Source organism: Belonocnema kinseyi, chromosome 9 (genome assembly GCF_010883055.1).
Source record: "Belonocnema kinseyi isolate 2016_QV_RU_SX_M_011 chromosome 9, B_treatae_v1, whole genome shotgun sequence".
Classification (NCBI taxonomy): domain Eukaryota; kingdom Metazoa; phylum Arthropoda; class Insecta; order Hymenoptera; family Cynipidae; genus Belonocnema; species Belonocnema kinseyi.
Genome location: NC_046665.1, coordinates 97,100,317 through 97,108,805, shown reverse-complemented (window position 1 = coordinate 97,108,805; position 8,489 = coordinate 97,100,317).

The following is an 8,489-nucleotide window of genomic DNA, read 5'->3' as shown; positions in this document are numbered from 1 at the left end:
GACTCGGGATACTTATAAGATACTACCATGATTTTTTCAGATTTTTTGGTCCAAAAATAAATTAGGCCAAAAACCGGCCTTACCGACCCTCCCCCTTTCCAAGATATTCATTTTAGAAAAACAAATGGAAAGTTTTATTTCCCGGAATTTTCTGACTATTTTGATCAAATATGCCGAGAAAGTTAATTGAAGGAAGATTGTTTCAGATTCGCGGAGAATTATAATTTCCTGCAAACATTCTTGGATTAATTTCATTCTTGGGATAACTGTCCAAGAATTTCCAAGGAATTCCGTTCAAACTCTGTGATAAGTCTCTAATAATTCCAGAGACTTTTTCATAAAATTTACAAGAGAATTGTACTGCCTGAAAATGTATTTGCTAGAATATAAAAAAATTTTATCCCGAGAAATTTTGTTTGAAATTCATAGGTATTCGACGATGAAAATTCTATTTCATGTTTCAAATTCCTTACAAATCTACCCGAAAGATTTCAAGACAGAAGTTTTCTGAAAATGTTATAACGATTTTCTTCTAATTTTATTCAGATATTTTTTTCTAATAGTATTTGTCTCGAATATACGCAGAATTTTATGGGAAAATATCCAACAGAGTTCAGGTTCCGGATGCTTCCATTTAAAAAAAATACTGATATGAATTAAAGAAATAGTTTCTTCAACAAAGTCTTTTTCATTCAACCAAAAATAACTTCAAAACTAAGAATATCATTATAAATTAAAGGAAAAATCTCAATGGAAGAAAAAACCGTTTCTTTGGACCACATAAGTTTATTTAAATCAAAAAAACTTTTTCTTTGACCGAGAGCCAATAAATACTCCTTTTTATTCAAATTTTTTTTTAAGTGCCAAAGTGATGCTTATCGAAAGTCGTATAATGAGACAATTTTATCAAAAGACGTTTTGTAAATATTTCCTATAACTTGTTAATTTCCTGTGACATCTGATAGAACTTTCTTCAAAATCGGTACCAATTTATTTACGAAAAAGTCTTCTCATTAGTTGTATGAAAAATAATAATATTACAACTTATAATAAATTATGAAAGTATCATATGTCCCACAATTTTCCTGAATTTCCCAAAAACACTACCGATCAAAATTATACGTTTCGAGAAAAAGGAAATCAATGTGCAATCTATTGTTAATTTCCTTCGAGAAGTAAAGTTGGAATTTTCTGAATCGCCTATTGCAAGCTGTTCAGAAGAATCACAACTCATTTAAGAAGAAGATCTCCATAATAAAAAAATTCAAAAAATGGTCAAAAACCTAGAATTTCTGCATAAATCCCGTCCCCGAACCCACAAACTCCAAACCCGCAAACCATAAACCCACAAACGCCAAGCCTACAAGCTTCATATCGACAAACGTACAAACCCCAAAGCAAGAATCCCAAACCAAAGAACCCCAAACCCACAAACTCCAAACCCACCAATCCTAAATTATACCAATTTCTCATTTACATCAATTTCTCAATTTCTCAAATACGTCACATAAGATGTGAGGTATTTGGGTTTGTGGAATTGAGGTTGGTGGGTTTGAGGTTTGTGGATTTGGGTTCTGGAGTTTGGAGTTTGTTGGCGAATAAAATTTGGGTATTTGAGCTCAGTTAATGTCAAAGTATATGAAGTTCTCATATCTGACTAAATATTCCACTTTGGTCAAGTTCTTATGATACTATTCAAAGTCCCCTCGCCTTTCACGAGGGAGTGCTTGTTTAGCGTGGGTTTTTGGGTTTGGGGTTTAGGGTTTGTAGGTTTATGGATCTGGAGCTTGTGTATTTGGAGATTGTGAGTTTGGAGCTTGTAGGTTTGGAGCTTGTTGGTTTGGGGTTTAGAATTTGTGGAATTGGGGCTTCTTAGTTTGTGGGTTTGATGCTTGTTAATTTGGGGTTTGTAGATTTAGGGACGTAATTTATGCAGAAATTCCAGGTTTCTAACAATTTTTTAATTTTACTGCAAATCCTGACTGGCTTGCTCAATTCTGCGAATGGATTCGTATTCAGCGACCCCAAAAACATAAATTATACCTTTAAGAATCCCAGTAGACTCCTAAAACCATTGTGTGGTCCTGAATAATTTTCATTGTTCGTCTAATCTATTTTTACTGTTTCAATATTTAATTACACTGAAATCATTGTTAATTTTCCCCGAATTCATTTTAGATTTTATTTTTGATACTACACATTTTGACACGGTATTGGAAGCATCAGCATCAGCATCAGAATCAGTAAGCGAACTAAACGAGGATCTGCATAATTCCTCTTCAGCATGAAATGCTTTATTGCAAAGCGATGGCTCTGGCTTCAGGTTAACAGGACTTTTCGTAATCAGCATCATCATGGAAGATCACTTTTTGGAACCAGGTAAGAATTATCCATAAACTATTATTCCATTATTATTATTATATATTATTCCATTAATTCTGTAAATTTAGAAAATTCTTTGAATCTCGTAAACTTCTTCTATTCCGTGCATACCGTGAATTCCTTGAATTCCGTGAATTCTATAAATTCCGTCCATGAATTTCATAAATACCATTATAATTATAATAACGTGTGTCGTAACCTTCAACGCGACGCGGCGCATGTTGGTTTTATTTTTTTCGTCTGCTAATCTGACTGCACCAATTTTTACTAAGTCGCTGACTAAACCTGTGAGCTGATCTCTCTCGACGTTACTATAGTCATTTGCAATATTGCAATCTTCTGCAGATATTAATGCAAGGAATTTAGAATTTTCTTCTACCGAATCTAGTAAGTCACTATAATACATTGCTTTCTGGTTTACTACAGAGCTTTTTATATACTTCGAACCTTTTATGAAATGACTGTAACATTTTCAAATTGTATTCCAATGAATTTTGTAGTTCAGCATGTAGTTACGAGTTACCACTCGAGGGGTGCCAAAGGTTTCTCCGTGTAACTACTTCTTTTTCTACATTTTCGATTATCGATTTGTGTGAAATGTTTGTAAAAAGATCTGTCACGAACTTCTCGTATTTTTGGAGTTCGATTGTAAATCTAAATAACAATAGTATCAATAGAACTGCAAATCTCAATAGTAATAACGTTGACATTATTAACTTTCCTAGTCATGCGATGAGGCTCTGGGGTACAAGAAACAAGTATTTTGATCATGGAAAGCCAAGAATAACTAGATCAATACGCTTTGCGACGGGTATATTTCAAGGAGACTCCTTCAGCGCAATATGGTTCTGTTTAGCGTTGAACCCATTGAGCAAAACACTATAACAGCATGCCTAATGGGTTCAGAATTCATGATAATGAGGATGGTCATCAAGTGACCTAGCTTCTTTGCATAGATGACCTGAAGCTGTACGCTAGGTCAGCCCAGAAACTGCAGCAAGTGATCGATGTCACACAGCAATTTTGCAATGACATCCACATGGAGTTCGGACTAGATACATTCAGAATAATGCATTTAATCAGAGTGAAAGTAGGGACTGCAGAGTTAGAGAACGGTTTTCGAAAATGTCATTGAGGCAATGGCATACGATAGTTAAGACAAGCCTAACGACTGCCTTCAATGCGAGACTCAGATTGATTACGAAAAGTTCTTTCAACTCGGCAAACAAAATCCGGACAATCAACACATATGTTATCCCTGTTCTCCCATGCTCCTTCGGGCTCATCAAGTGGTCTAACACCGACCTTGAAAAGTTAAACAGAATCGCCCACGTAGAAATCACGAAGCACCGAATGCATCGCAAAATTCAGCGTTTGAAAGGGTAGTTCTACCACGACATAGAGGGGTTAGGGGGGTTGTAGATGTCAAAATACTGTGTGAGTCACAAGTTACACAGTTGAAGGGCTATTTTAACAGAAAAAGAAATGATGCGCTTTACAGCACATATCAGGGCAGAAACCATAGAGGAATTAGAAATACAATGAAGGCAGAAAGCCATCCATGGCGATCATCCCAAAACGTTAGATAAAAATGAAGGCAATTAATATTTGGCTAAGAAAAGGTGTTCTGTATCCAGAGACGGAAGGATCTGTTATTGCGATACAGGACAAGGTTGTCAGTACCAGGAATTATCGCAAACACGTGTTACATCAGGACGTGGTTGACCGGTGCCAATTATGTGGAGATACCAACGCATCCATCGAGCACATTATTGATGGTTGTCGTATAATGGCTCAGAGACAATATACGCACATACGTAATGATGTAGCGGGCATTAAACATCAACAACTTGTCCTTAACCTAGGACTCTTAAAAGAATGGATACCTTTCTATAGATACATTCCAGTGCCCTTTTTAAAAAGCAAATATTACATCTTGTATTAGGATTTTACTATCCAAATGGATCATTACATCAAGGCCAATAAACCTGACATCGTGATGCAAAAAAAACGATGGAATCATCGACATTGCTTGTCCGCTTAACCGAAATTTGCAGTCAACCTATACAATCAAGATCCAAAAGTATAGTGAGTTAAAGGCATGAAGTAAAGACCATACGGAGGAATGTGAGTCATGCATCTATTTATGCCATTGAGATTTCGGCTACAGGCAATGTGCACGCAAGATGCACTAAACATCTTGAACATTTAGGAGTCAGCAGGGTATTCGCAGCAACTCAGAAGGCGGTTTTATTAGACACCTGTCGCACTGTAAGAAACTTTCTTGACCATCAGGAAACGAGCGACTAAAAATCCTTGGAGTAGCAGATGGTAGCTCTAAGAAAGCATCTAGAGATGAATGTTGTCCCAGAGCCCTGAATGAGTCCTAAATTATTCTATAAAGCAAACACTGTTTTTTACCAAAAATAAAACTGCCCGAAATTTGAGATTAGGGGCCCAAACCAGCCTCATGCCACTTTTCTGGAGGCCTGTGGAAAATATTTGTCATATGAGTTGACGGTCGCCGCGTGGCTGCGCCAACTATGCAGCTGGCCTAGAATTCAAATAATGCACAGTGAAAATGTTTAATAAACTGTTTGTTAAAAAAAAATAATGTCCTGATAGTTCTGGGTAAAAGATAATAATCGTTGGGATTTCTTCGAATCTTTTGAATTACGAATAATTTTCGAAAATTGTAACATTCACTGCTTTTAGACGTAAATTCCAGTCCATTCCTACTAACCACAACAAATTCTTTTTCATGCACAATTAAATTAGACATATAATTATTTGTGTAATTTGTGAATATTTGAAAAGAAAATTGTCTAAATTTTATATTATTTTATATTATATTATAATATTTTTTATTTATTAATTTAAATTCATTTCGGATTTTCCAATATTTTAATAAACATATTATGTGTTTTAATGAACGCAATTTGTTCCCTTATTTATTATTCACTATTAAATGTATTATTATAAGTTATTTATTAATATTATTATTATTTATAATTATTATCATACGTTATTTTAAGTTCAAAAAATGAACCTTGTTGAAAATGATTTTTAAAATCGAGAAAAATATGCTAATGTAATTATAACTAATTTTGGAAAAGAACTCGAGTTGGACTTTTGAAACCGATATTTCGTGTTTTCTTCATTTGGCAATAACTATTTAGAGCTAATGTTTTCTTTTTCTCTTCAGGTAAAACTTGCAATTCTTATTTCATAAAGTTTTTAAATAAGAACGTACCAATGAGATTTGCATTAGGATTAAATAATAGTTGCAAATGTTACTTTAAGTAAGAGAGAAAAAATTTAAAGCCTAAAAACTATTGTTAATTAAGCAATAAAAATTGTGGAATATTCATTTAAAAAGTTCAACTCGAGTTCTTTCCCAAACATAGTTTTAATTCACAATAAAAGATTTTCCTTGATTTTATAAATCATTTTTAACAATGTTTATTTTTCAGCTTAAAATAACTTTAATTAATGTTTAATTTAAAAATTTATATAATTAAAATTCCCTTTTGCTCTTAAATCTTAAGCTGAATTTTATGACAATAGTTATGACGAGAAGCAAATTTTTTAATTATGTTATTAACGTTAATTAAATTTGTTTGCAATATATAATTTTTTTATATTTTTTTAAACTGCAATTTTTAAAAAATTCTGCAAAATAAGAAAAATTGTCCTAAAATTTTCCATAAAATAACTTTAAATTTTTATTAAATCTAAAGAATATTGTTTGATTCTCTAAAAATCTTTCTAAATTCATAAAAATCTTCCTTTTTACAAAATTGTAAAAAATCTACAATTTTCTCCAAATTTTCATAATTTTCAAATTAGCCATTATTTTTTAATCTTTCTAAGATACCTAAATGTTCTAAATTTCTTCATTTTCATTCTCTTGAATCCTTCCGTAATTTGAATTCAGCTTCCTTTTTAAATTCTTAAAAAATCTACATTAATAAAAATGAAGTTTTTCACAAGTTTATGATTAAATATGAATTGTTTCAATATTTAAAAATATTTATTAAGCATAACTGAATTTTTGGTCTTATAATTTTGTAATTCCCATTCCATTTTCTTTTAGAATCCCTGTTTCATAATAAAGAAATCATTTTAAATTGTACCATGAATCTAGATACAATTTTACTTCTACAAATAAAAATAAAAAATTAATCCGAAGAAATTGTTTAAAAATCTTTCATATTCTTTTTCGACATATTTTTAAATCCTCAAAATTTGAAATTAACCTTTTAAAATAATCTTTAAATAATTTTGAATTTTTCCAGAATCTTATTCTCCGTGTAGTACAAAATTTCACCTTTAAAAAACTTTATGCTATGACATTCCTGTCATCGAAACTTCTGAAATTATTTATATCTTCAGTCAATTATTCATTGAAAGACATAGTTTAATCATTTAAAATGAAAATAAACATTCATTGATCATTCTTTTCTGTAAATTCTATTCGAATAATTATAATTAATAATTCAAAATTTAAATGTCCTGATATGCGATAATACATCAATGTAATATGTATAAAAAAACAATTTGCAAATTATTTTTAAAACTTAGTTCCTATGATGGGAATTCTTTTCTAGAATAAGACCCTTAGGTTCAGGTTTAAATTAAAACCAAGTACAATCAAAATTCCTTTTTAATCTTAAATCATAAACGAAATATTATGAAAATAGGTATGCCACAAAGCAAATTTTTATACAAATTTATTAAAATGAATTAAATAACAACGTTGCCACAACACTTCAGTTTGATATCATCCTTTAAAATAGCTTTTGCCATTCTTCAACAATATTTTGATCATTTTGTGCTTTGTAAAATTGAATTTTATTAGCTTTGTCCTGCTCCCGACTACTTTTATATCTTCATATACGATCAAAACAAACGCACTTCACTATTTTTTGTCAAAATTTGAACACTGCGGATATATGATCTAAAAGAATTTTTCCAGTTTTTTTTCCACTTAGAAAATGAAAAATGTCGCAAACATGACTAAAAAAACTCAACGATTATTTAACATTATCAGTAAACTACTGTTAATGTTTTATTGAATTCGCGCCAAGAATATATTCTTAATTTAATATGGAGGCCCTCTTACCTCAAGAATATATATTCTTTTTAGATTATTTTTTTCTAAATGATAATAAGGTATACTTAATCTTAGGCTAAAGAGGTTATGTATCGGTGTGACTGCACGAAATAAATGCATAATAAACGTGTTTAAGGCCATGTGACGAGAGGGTCACGTGACCAAACTTGGTCTTCAATTTTTCTTTCCCAACTTTCGTCCAAACGAAATGAGATATCGCTCTGAAAGTTTGGGAAATGAAAGAAATGGTAATAAAGTTCATGTCTCTGCTTTGTTCCGGTGGAAATTTTGAGAAGAAATTTTTTTTTTTGAAGAAAATACCGGTGGAAGTTTTCTTTCCCAATTTACGTCCACACGAAATAAGATATCGTGTTAAAAATTTGGCACGATAAATAGAAGGCATGCAAGAATTTGTCTCCGGTCCTAAATAATTAGAATAATGAAAAAAAAAATTTTTAATTTCTATTTTGGAGAAATACCGACCGTGCTGTCGTCAAACCCTGCAAGCAATTTGCAACGTTGTCAATGAGCTAGTTATGAGGTTTATATTTATCAAAGTGGGACAAAACAACAAAAATCGCTCACGAATATTATGCACCAATAATACAAAAACTAATTTTTGCACTTGAAATGCAAATAAACCTATTTGGTCTATTTGGCCTTAAATAGTGCTTTGCGAAATCTTTTTTTGAAAAGTAAATAAATTGTGAACATCAAAGCCAGAAGTAAGTATACTGTTAGATTTAGTAAGTAAAAAATGTATAGGTTAAAAATTATTTTACCAATTAAAAATTATAATGTACTAACCACAGTTTGACACATTTTTGTGAAAGATATTTAATTATTTGTATGTTGTATACTTACCACTTTTCTTTAAAGCGAAACACTCAATGAAAAAGCTATCGGCAAGATGGGTGCCGCGTTTGCTCTCAGCTGAGAATAAACGCAATAGAGTGGTCGCCTCTGAGGCTCTTTTGGCGCGCATAAGTCG